General features: G+C 28.4%; 1 protein-coding gene across 1 annotated transcript in view; it reads right to left on the bottom strand.

Annotated features, from left to right (window-relative positions):
* LOC104882714 (uncharacterized) overlaps positions 1 to 12353 on the bottom strand; it is a 92562-nt gene that overhangs the window by 54383 nt on the left and 25826 nt on the right. The gene's annotated exons all lie outside the window — the stretch shown is intronic.

Genomic DNA, 12353 nt, shown 5'->3' with positions numbered 1-12353 from the left:
TAACTTTAGCGCATACAATTTAAGAGTGGTTTCTATGAACATCAAAAGAGCTTCTTTTACTGACCATTTTAGTCCAAAATTGAAGTTTATGCATGGATGAAAGTTTACGACTAATTGTGGATAATTTTGTGCTAACAAACTCTTTCAAAATGATATTGAAAGAAGACACTCTTCAATTCCTCCAGAAATTTACTTGAAAACTGTTATTGAATGTAAAAGGAATTCAGTGAAGGGAGAGAGAGAAAATACAACAAAGTCGGCCACACATGTAAAAGACAAAGAAAGGATTAAGAATATGTTGACTTTTGAGTATTGCATTGTCTTCACATAAATTTCGTGTTTTCTTGACATCTTCCAAGATTAAAACTTTAGAAAAGTAGCCTAACTTTCAAGATTATTTTTTATTTTTTTTAACTTTTTCTTTTCTTCTACTTTTCCTTTCGATTTTCTTTTCCTTATATTTTCCCTTAATTTTTTCAAAAACCAAATATAGCCTAAAATAATGAGCAAATATGCTTCTACTACAATCAATGAAGGGAGTTAATATCCTACAAACATAATGTTGTAAAATAATAAAGTAATGTTGTAGAATAATGATGTGAAAAAAAAAAAAAAACAAGAAAGAAAGAAAAGAATGTAGAAAGAAAACTAAATAAATTCTCATTACAGGTCTCCCCCTTTTATAGAGAGTTATAAAGAGATATACATAATCATATATGATCATCCACAAGTTCCCACAATGCTACAAATTATCATATTTTATAACACCCCCTTTGATAATCATAAGAATATGTCTCATTAAAATCTTACTAAGAAAAACCCTATGGGAACTAGTGAAATAAAAGAAGCATAATATTCTTTTGAACAACTACAACTGCCTTGTTAAAAACCTTGCCAACAAAACACAGTGGAACAAAATCTGGACAATGGGAAAAAGAGTACAGAGTAATGATATTCTTATCAATTAACTCTCCTTCATGTTGACATGATTATATTTTCTCTAGTAGTGCAACATGGAGATCTTTGAGTTAACATATTGCAATGAGCTTCTAGAGTCTTGTAGTTGACAATGCCTTTATAAATAGATCAGTTAGATTGTTACTTGATCTTACTCGTTGAACAACAATTTCATCACTTTTTTGGAGCTGATGAATGTGAAAGAACATAAGTGATATATGCTTAATTTTATCACCCTTAATGTATCATTCTTTAATTTGTGCAATGCATGCAACATTATCTTCATATAACTTGGTAGCAGTACCTCTTATGAAGGGTAGTCCACATGTTTCCATTATTTGTTTGATTGATTTCCATGATATTGTTGTACAACCATAGGTAAATACATTCCTCCTTTGAAATCAAGCTTTGTGGGGGTCTAAAAGATAATTAACATATACAATCCAGACAATTAAGATTTTGATCCTTTTGAATAAAATAGGTCCATGTCATTGTAGTACATGTTTGACTCTATTCCAATGTCTCTAAGTTGGTGCAGAATTATATCTTCCAAGTAAGTTAACAAGAAATGAAATATCTAATCATGTATAATTTACAAGATATATCAATGCACTAATAACAATGAGATATGATACTTTTGGACCACGTGGTTCTTCATTATCTTTTTTAAGATGGAAGAGGTCCTTTTTTTGTTGCTTCAAGTGAATGAACTATCATTGAAAAACTTAATGGATGCGATTTACCCATATGGAAGCACTTTAACACTTTCTCTATATATGTTAACTAATAAACTGACATTTCATTTAGAATGTGTTTGATCTATCGGTCGAGACAAAACTTTGTTTTTCTAAGAAATTTCATTTCAAATCTTTTTGTTTTTTTTCAAATAATTTGTCGTTCTTATAAGCTCTTCATGAGTCCCAACAAAGATTTAAGTTGTCAACATATATTGCAATATTTGCAAATCCAATTTTTGATTTCTTAATGAAAACGCATAGACATGTAACATTATTCACATACCCCTATTTTATGAGGTATTCATTAAGGCAATTGTATCACATACGTCTAGACTATTTCAATCCATATAAGGATCATTGTAGCTTGATTGAGTATATGTTACGAGGATTTGTAGTATTTGCTTTAGGTAATTTAAATCCTTCAAGTACTTTCATGTATATATCATTATCTATGGATTCATATAAATATGTTATGACAACATCTATGAGACGCATATGCAATCCTTTTGAGACTGTCAAACTAATTAAAAATAGAAATGTGATTACATCCATGACGGGAGAATATGTTTTCTCATAGTCAATATCAGGTCTCTACTACAAAACCTTGTGCTACTAATCACACAATTTTATTGTTTATCATGATCCATGCATTTTTGTTGTTGAAACTTTTGTAAATGTAATAATCACCGTTTAAAGATTGTGATACCAACTTATGGTCCAAATCCCAAATCAATCAAGAGATATAAACTTTTAATCTTATGAATTTAGGGTTGACAATTTTATCCCATCAAGGTACAAATTTATGAAATTTGAACAATTTGAATATGATTTGTTTATGAATTATTTCAAGTTTCTTGGAAATAAAGGTGACTCGTTTATTATTCAAAATATGGCACCACCCATATGGTTTATTCAATGAATAATTTGAATTAGATTGGGTTCAGGAATATTGAATTAATACAACATTGATACAAATATTTTATTTTATAGGATGAGCATAATAACCTATTGAACATAGTTATAACTCCTTTAACTCATTCAAGGCTCTAAATATATATATATATATATATATGAATTATAAATTAAATTATTTTTTAAAATAATTTACGAAAAAAATTATAAAATTAATTTAATTTATTAATGAGAATATCAGTTGAATATACATATGAAAAATAAGATATTAATATATGGGTGTCAAAATGGGTTTTGTTGAAAACTTCAACCTAGAATATGATTAACATCAATTCCTCATGTTGCTTTTATGATTAATTTGTAGCTCATTTGACTCACCATATGTTTTGCTATGATTTATAATTTGCAGGTGTGAGTCTAAATGCATCGAAAAATTGTGGAAAACATTTTCAAGAGATTGAAGTATGAACGTGGTCATGTAATTGGCCAAATGATATTGGAATTGTTAGAATCTATAGGAGAGAAAGTTACTAGGGTTAGCACTAGGTGAAATTAATGTTAAGGCAAATTATTTTGGCCCCAAATTTTAATTAAAATTCAAGTTTTCAATGGTAAATTTTCAATTTCATTGCATTTTTTAACATTCTAAACTAAATTTTATATTCCATAAATAATAATAAACTCATGGGTTATCCAAGAAATATCAAAAACAAAAAAATTGCACCAAGAAATAATATAATACAAAAAGCATAACCTTTGTTACAAGGAAGAGAATAATTGGTCCTTCAATGGCATCGGTCTTTTCTTTCTTCCACCAAATTTGGAAATCATACTCATTGTTGTATATTAATTCTTGATTGAAACATGTTGAAAATGCAATAAATTCATATAAAATCATCCCCAATCTCAAATTAGTAGAATTAACTCTAGAAAAATATTTCCTTTTTTTCTTATGTTGAGATGAATTTAGAATTTATTGGAATTGTTTCATACACCAAGGCAATATAATTATAATTTAATCAATAAAAACAAAATATAGAAATTTCAAAATCAATAATGTAAGCAACGGGCTCCATTTAATTGCTAGAATTATGAATTCAAATACCAAAGTGTGGAGGAAAAAAGAGTCAGTCCAATATTTCAACAATTTGTGATTTTTAGGCTTTGAGGGAAAAAAAATATATATTAGTACAATGTTTCAACAATTTGTTATTTATAAGCTTTGGAAGTGAATTGAAAATTCTAGAAAATGAACTAAAAAACTATGTAACTCATGAGCTTGTCATGTTAAATATTTATATAAGCTTTTAGTGTGTAATTCACCATATCTAATAAGAGCAAAACGTGGGTGCATAATATGCATCCACAACAAATAGTTGTTGTAAGTAATAGATTATTTTAGAAGTTAGGTTGAGGTAGTAATCTACTATTTATCATCCCCTGGCAAGCTAATCGATTTGGGAACAACACATAGTTTACTACAGACAGTTAACAACAATAAACTTGGAAGATGCTTTATAAGTACATCGGCAAGTTGATCAGTAGAGGGAAAATATTGAATAACAAGATCATTATGTAACATTTTGTCATGAATGAAATGCAGATCTACTTCAATATGTTTCAAGCAAGCATGAGAGACAAGATTTGTAGCAAAATGAGCAACACTCTGATTATCACACCACAAAAATGAAGGGGTGACCTATGCTATACACAATTCCTAAAGCATAGATTGGACCCAAGTGAGCTTAGCAATTGCAATAACTAGACTATATATTCTAATTCAACACTACTCCTTGAAATAAACCATTGCTTAGTAGATGACTAAGAAACCAAATTCAACCTAACAAAGACACTAGCAATTGGTGCTTTTCCTATCATCAGGACAAGAGGCTGAGAGTGCATCTGAATAAGCTTGAAGATGAAGAGGATCAATTTCTTACAAAAGAATACTAATACAAAGATCCTATCAATTTTATATTGAGGGTGTCTCTTGAAAGAACACCTTCTACAATTCCAAAAAAATTGGATTTATACTAAATGTGTCTCTTACACCTTCTACAATTTTAGAAAATTGGATTTATACTAAAGTTGTTTCTTGAAAAGACACTTTCTATAATTCCACAAAATCCAATAAATACTAAAGGTGTCTTTTCAAGAGACACCTTCCACAATTTCACAAATTTTAATTTATACTATAAGTGTCTCTTAAATTTGATTATATATTGAAGGTGTCTCTTAAAGTGGTACCTTCCACAATTCCACAAAATTCAATATATACTAAAGGTGTCTTTTCAAGGGATATCTTTTTATATAAAATCAAATTCAAGAGGCAATTGTAGTATAAATTAAATTTTGTGAGATTGTGGAAGATGCAAATTCAAATTCAAATTCAAAATCAAAGTCAAGACACCTTTAGTATATATTAGAATTTGTGGAATTGTGGAAAATCTCCCTTCAAAAACATCTTTAGTACAAATCAATTTTTTTTGGAATCACAAAAGGTGTCTCTTGAAGAGACACCTTCAATATATATTCAAATTCAAGAGACTTGTAGTATAAATTAAAATTTGTGAAATTGTGGAAGGTGTTTCTTGAAAAGACACTTTTAGTATATATTGGATTTTGTGGAATTGTAGAAAGTGTTTTTTCAAGAAACAACTTTAGTATAAATCCAATTTTTTGAAATTGTAGAAGGTGTCTCTTCAAGAGACACCTTTAGTTTAAACTCAATTTTTTTAAACGTATATAATGGATTTGAAAATTGTGGAAGGTGTCTATTCAAAAGATACCTTCGATATGGCAAAAAGTATCGTAAATCTATCAATATTTTTTCAACTACCATTTTTTAAGAATTATTTTTTAAAGTTGGTGTAGAAGTTAAAAAAACCCCATGGAGAGTCCATATCACTTTATTCCTAAGGCTTAAGCCACGATGAGGTGGTGATAAATCTAAATCAAAATGGGTTTGAAAATGAAGATTGTGGGCTTTGCTAATACTCTCTCCCACTTAATCCTTTGAAGAAAGGACTTGGATTAATTTTGGAAACCTTTCTTAAAATAAACTCTTTATCATGAGATTTTCCAAATTCATTGTTTTTTCTTAAATTTGGGACTCTTGTGTTAAAAGAGTTGTTCTCATATTCCTTATCCTTGCACTATCCATATCCATCATGGTCATTTCTCTCTCGAGTGGGGGGAGGAGAGCCTTCACAACTACCTATCCAAAACCAAATGGATAGTCCCAAAAGAAATAGCAATTTATTAGCAACAATCAATTTATATAAATACTAGTGGAAAAAGTCTTCTCATGAAAAATTATTTTATTAAGAAAATCCAAAATCACTTTTCATTATTTTATTTGACTTTTATTTTGTGACCTTCTTAATCATAAATTGTCTATCATGGGTTTTCCAAAGTAACTAATTTCTTTAAATCATAATCTTGTGCAAAATAGAAAAAAAAAACTTATTTTATAAAAAGTTAGAAAATTAAAAGATCTTCCTTAAAAAGAAAAATCTTATTCTTAGAGATATAAAAATTTTGAAGAAGATTTTAAATAAAATTACAATCTCAAAGAATTAATTTTGAAAGAGAAAGAAAGCTCTTACCCCTTTTCCAACTTACCTTTTTCTAAAATAAAATATATCCTAAATCAAACACATTTTGATTTAATAAGTTGTCTAATTTTGGAAAATTCACATGAAAATTTTTCTTTAAGAAAACCAAAATATTCAATTTATGCTAACCACATGCCCAAAGCATATATAGCATAAAAAAAATATAAGTAAACAAAATAAAAGATTTCCATGGCCTTAGGAATCATATTGCATATTTGATAATTAAAATTTGGATAAAATCCAAATCATTAAAATTACTAAAATAACCTAAATATTAGGGTTAGTGGAAATAAAACCCTAAACTAAAAACTCCCAAAAAGCCAATTTTACCCTTGCTTGTTGCCTTCACTACCTTGGCTACAGCACTGAGTTCCAGAAGTGGCCACTCGATTGCTCGAGGTGATCGCTCGAGCACTAATCTAAACATTCAAGTAGTGCCACCTAGACTGTGAATCTGAGAGCACTTCCTCCATTGAATCCAACCATTTTTCCATCAAAAAATTTACCTTTTCCAGTTGGAACCTCCATGTGGATCATGATGGAATCTCTAGAATGCTTACTCCTTCTCTTTGGGTTACAAAACTAATTAAAAAAATCGAACTTTTTACATAAAGTCCTATACTCCTCAAAACAAAGTTTACAATCAATATAGAAAAATAAAAAATGGATTTTTACAATGGAGAAAAAAAAAATTTATGCTCCTAAACACGAAGCTTACAACACATTCTAAAAGAAAACAACAAACAAACACAAATAAAACCATCATATTAAAATTCAGGCATATACATTCATCCCTAGGGCCATGGGATGAACTAAACAATCCTGCAAAATAGAGTTAGCACATCCTAAAGCAAATCTAACATGCTAAAATCTATCCTAGGCCAATAATAGTTGTTGGGAACTCCAAATTACTTTGTTCCTTGTGTTTGGATCATATAAGGCACATGCATGTTATCTACCCTAGGTTTCTCTAGATCTAATATAGTGGAATATATGTTATCAAAAACGAGCAAAGAAAATATAACTTTAATTTGGATGTTCCCAAATCTATTCCAAGCTAATGAAGTCATCGAGGAAGATTTTGAAACCGTAGAAAACACTATGGAGCTTGTCTACCTAGTGTTCTTTCATTTGATCACCCCTCAAATAGATTTAGGAATGAGAAAAATATGTGATTTTATCTCTGAAGGATTGCTAAGGTTTCTCTATAGAGTTTCTTTGAAAGAAAACAAACAAAAGTCTAAACCCAAACCCCTAAGGGGGTTTATATAGGATGACTCCCTATGGGCTTAAGTGACTTCAGTCCAAATTGGGCGTGGGTTGCCTAATCCAGCTTATTTGGGTCCTAATTAATTAATTAGCCCTATTGAGCTCCAATTAATTAATTAGTCTAATCTAAAAAAAAAATTCATAAGATCTAGTGTAACCTCATGCTTTTAGCAAAATGCCCTTATACAAACTTATAAATTAGAAACCCAAAACCTTAAAAACAAACATGCTATCATGAACCAGGAGCTTGAGCAGGGACTAATGGGACTCATAGGAAAATAATGTCTTCTTCATAAGTTTATTCAACATTCCACTAAAAAGAATCAACTGCACTCTAGTATCATAAACAAGGTGAAATTTGAGTCTATGGCCTACTATCGAATGCAGACTCCCTGAGAATCGATATTCGTAATCTAATAAGGTAGTGTTATCAACTTATCAGGATTACCTCTCCAATCCTTGAGTTACAAATTCATCTATTATGTGATCAATTGACATATTCTAGCTCCAAGAAGCATGTCAAAATTTCACTGAAGGAATTGTTATGGTCACAGTCTTCCTAATCACATGTTCTTTGGATCACCCAAGGAGATACATTGTCTTAATCTCATGAGATATCATGGTTCCTTTACTGAGAAAAGTTGTTGTGCCTCCATCAATAGTGATCCAATTTATAGGGATATATGACCACATTAAGGTCTCAACCATAGGTTAAAACCCCTTATTGATTTTGGCATATGCTCAATATCCTCTCAAGGTTGAGAGTCCATGCAATACAGTAACTTAGTGAATCATAACAACCTAATAACATTAAATCATGATTCACTATAAGTCTTATCTAATGTGTAGTTGTACACACTAGTGCACTCACCATGAGAAACTAATCTCGATGGTCAAGACAAGTCATCATTCCAATTAGAAGTGCACTACAATCTCTACTAGATTTCCCATATCCATGAACCAACTATGAACAACTAATCATCTTGCAAGAAACCCATGATTTGCATTCTCTATGCAACTCCTAATACACTTTAGGTCATATACAATGCAAGTGATATGGACGTGCATGCTTAAATAACCAATTAATGTAAAAGGGATATAAAAGGGAGCTAGATAAACAAATAAATTTATTAATGAATCAATCGTCTATCACACCATGTTATGCTTTCCAAGACTTTATCCCAGTAATCACTTATTTTATTTATTTTTTTAAAGGGAAAGTAAAATAAGAAAGAGAACCATGTGTTACTCTATGAATGGAAAAAGTGAATCTATGAATCAAAAATTGGTTTGAGAGTCAGGTTACTAATCGAGAAGGTGAGATGATAAGCCATAACACTCCTTTAAGCTCAAGTCTAATTAGGTCCCTATGAATGAGCTAAGGAAACTCAACATTCAATTAACTAATCTATGGACACAATATCAAAAGTGGGTAATGATATATGATAGCACATATGTCTCGAAGAACCATGGTGAATTTCATGATCATATTTTTATAAATGAGATCTAATTAAACAACAATATTTTTTATAAATGAGATCTAGTTAAACAACAATATTTAACACTTTATAAATAAATCAATTTACAATACAAGAGTCAAGTTTCTTTAATATTAATTTTATACAAGCCAATTTATAGGGCAAAATTATGATTTGGAGCCTAATTTTACACAACTCAAATTTGATTTTATTAATATCAATTTACAAAAGATAAAATTTGTTTTAAGTTACACAACTTTGCAAATTAAATTAATTAATGAAATAAATTCCTAGTTTATAAACATTAATTATACAAAAATTAGTAAACAAAAATAACAAAAGGAAATAAATAAATAAATAAGTTTTTTTATTTGATTTACAACCTTACAAAATTAATTGATAAAGATGGTTTTCTTTTTTTTATTAACCTTGATATACAAAGATGTTTAAAAGATGTGATTTTGCATATAATCTTACAAAATTGATTTATAAAATAATTTTTTTTATTTTATAACTTTAATGTACAAAGAATTTTAAAAAATTGAATCAATTAATTGTAAAAAAAAAAAAAAGAAAAATAAATTTTCTGATTTTTAGTAACATTGATATACAATTAATATATAAACTATAAAAAATATGTTTTAACTTGCGTGATTTTGCAAAAATAATTAATAAAACGATTTTCTAATTAATATATAAACGAAAAAGAAATATGATTTCTTACAAAATCAATTGACAAAGTATTATTCGGATTTTATTAATGTCAATTTACTAAGAATTTATATATATAAATTAATATATAAAATTAATTAATATATATGTATAAAAAGAACTTTTAGTTTTAGCCACCCCACACGGAATCAATAATAATTCCAATGACAAAAAAACAAACACTCATGATGACCTTCTGGCATTGCACCCGCCTTCCATTGAAATTCATTGCTTCTTTTCCACCTACCAGTGTTTTCCTTTCCTTTCTACGAAGAAATTGCCTAAGCTCAGCTGAGCCCTGATAGTAAGATCGTCTGATTGGATTGGTTCGTGGCCCGAAAACCTTAGCATGAACAAAGAAATTAAAAAATCGTCTTTCAATGTTTTGCATTTGATAGCCTTTGTACCTTACCTTTTCTCATTTTAAAACCGATATTCTCAGCATAGTGGTGGAAAATTTTTTCAGCCTCCATCTCTGACATAAACACCATTCCTTTCAGTGGTATCTGATAATCAAGTTCAGGCTCTTCCCCATCTAAATGAACAGGTGATTCAACCTCATCCGCATCATCGTCTCTTGACAGGAATGAATCAAACAAGGAACTGCCATCCCTATCCCTATACTGCTTTCGAAAGAAAAAAGAAAAGGGAAATGATCGAGGGATGGAGAGATCAAGAAAAATATAAATCTCTTGCAGAAAAAAATTTATTCCTAGGATTCATTTTTGCTTGATAGCTAACCGGATATGAATCTTTGTTGCAAGCCATATTAACTAATTAATTAGAGGTACTCAAGCTGAGCTCAACTTGCTCTTTAGTTTTTCAAACCTAAATTGGGCTTAAATTATGCTTAATTTTGTTGGGTTAGATAGGAGTCAAACAAGTTTCATATTGAATTTCAATAGGGTTCCACTGAGCCCACCTCCAATGTCCTTTTTTCATATCATCTCATTTCTTCTGTATTTATGCCAAAATTTACATCATGAGTGATGCAAAATGCCAATAGGCTAGTGAGCAATAAATAGGAAGAAACTAATTATTTTATATATCATTTTCACTTTTTTTTTCGTATCCTTCTCATATTTGTCGTATTCTCATCATAGCTTTTGTACCCTCCTCAAATTTATGTTTTTTTGTTTATTTTGAAATTTATTTAATATTATATCAATCTACTAGTTAAAAAAAATGCTATCAATATTTAACCAAATCATTTGCATACAAAAATTGAAATATCATTCTCTATTAACTATAAATTTAAAACTAACAATATAATAACAATAGAGTTATAAATTAGCAGTATAAAATAAATTACAATTATTTTTTTACTAAATTTTTATTAATGCTTAAAAAAGGGAAAATTTAAATAATTACTTAATATAATTCCTTGATAATCATCTTATAAATGATTTTTTTTTTCAAATTTTTTTTTTCTATATATATAATATATTACAAACAATATAAATCTTTACCAAATATGTTGTAAAAAAAAATATTTTAAATCATAATCTATGAGTTAGAACATTTTTTTTCCAAATATTTTTAAATATAATATAATTTAATTTTGGTTTTTTTTTTTTTCAAATATTCCTTACATATATTTTAGTATCATAAAAAAATCAATCAACTTTTTTTTTTTTTTTTTTATCTTTACAATCAGATCTTCAATTTGTTAATGTCTTTATCACCAAAAAAATCTTCTAACTTTGTCATTCCCCTTTTGATTCTCAAGCCTTCTCTATTTAACTTTTCAATATTACAATTTATAATTTTAATTTGGTTATTAAGTAAATTAAATTTTATTTATCCCATTTGGAAAATAAATTCTTAAATACATGATGTATAAGATTATTACTCTTTAAAATTTACTTTAACTAATTGGTGACTTGTTTAATATATATTTTTTTTAATTGTGATACCTTTACATATATCCTCATTTTATTGATTGTAAAAAGAAGGTATAGTTAGAAAACTTTTCGATACTAAAGCAAACCACTAACGATAATTGTTCATCAACTTACAACATGGATACCCACAATTAATTTTCATGAAAAAGACTCTTTTACCATAAAATATTTTTTTAACCATAATAATTTTTAATGAGAAAAATTCTTTTACCAGGGAATACTTTTTTAACCACAAATTAATTTATGGTAAACACATATAGTCGTTGTGGTGGAAAGAGCTAGTCATACGTATTGAATTGTTAGGGCAGCATAAAGGCAACTTTATTTTAGCTTTTGGACTTTAGGGTGTCTCCTTTCAGAAAATCAGTCAATTTCCATTTAAGAAATTGCTTGACATCATTCTAGTGCAGCCCTCATTGTTATCTACATGTTCGACGAATCTTTAAATATTGGGAGAAAAGACTTGTGTTCTTTAGGTCAATGGAATGAAATTTCGTCCTCCATTCACCTACCAAGATTGAATCAATAATAATGTAAATTAAATTAATGTCATATAAATTGAATTTATAAATTTCACAAAAATTAAAATAAAAAATTGTTTTTACAAACAATTAAAATTATCAAAATGAGATTTTTGTTTTGTTTTTTTCTTTACAAAATAATTTATCAAATACTCTTATTTAAAAAAAATGCCAAAAACTTATTTTTTTTTAACTTAAAAATAAGTTTGAAAAAATAAAACCCAATAGAACTGAATTATTTTTTAAA

The sequence above is a fragment of the Vitis vinifera genome, chromosome 18, assembly GCF_030704535.1.
Source record: "Vitis vinifera cultivar Pinot Noir 40024 chromosome 18, ASM3070453v1".
NCBI lineage: Eukaryota > Viridiplantae > Streptophyta > Magnoliopsida > Vitales > Vitaceae > Vitis > Vitis vinifera.
Note: the sequence above shows the minus strand (reverse complement) of the source record. Positions and strands in the feature narration are given on the sequence as shown.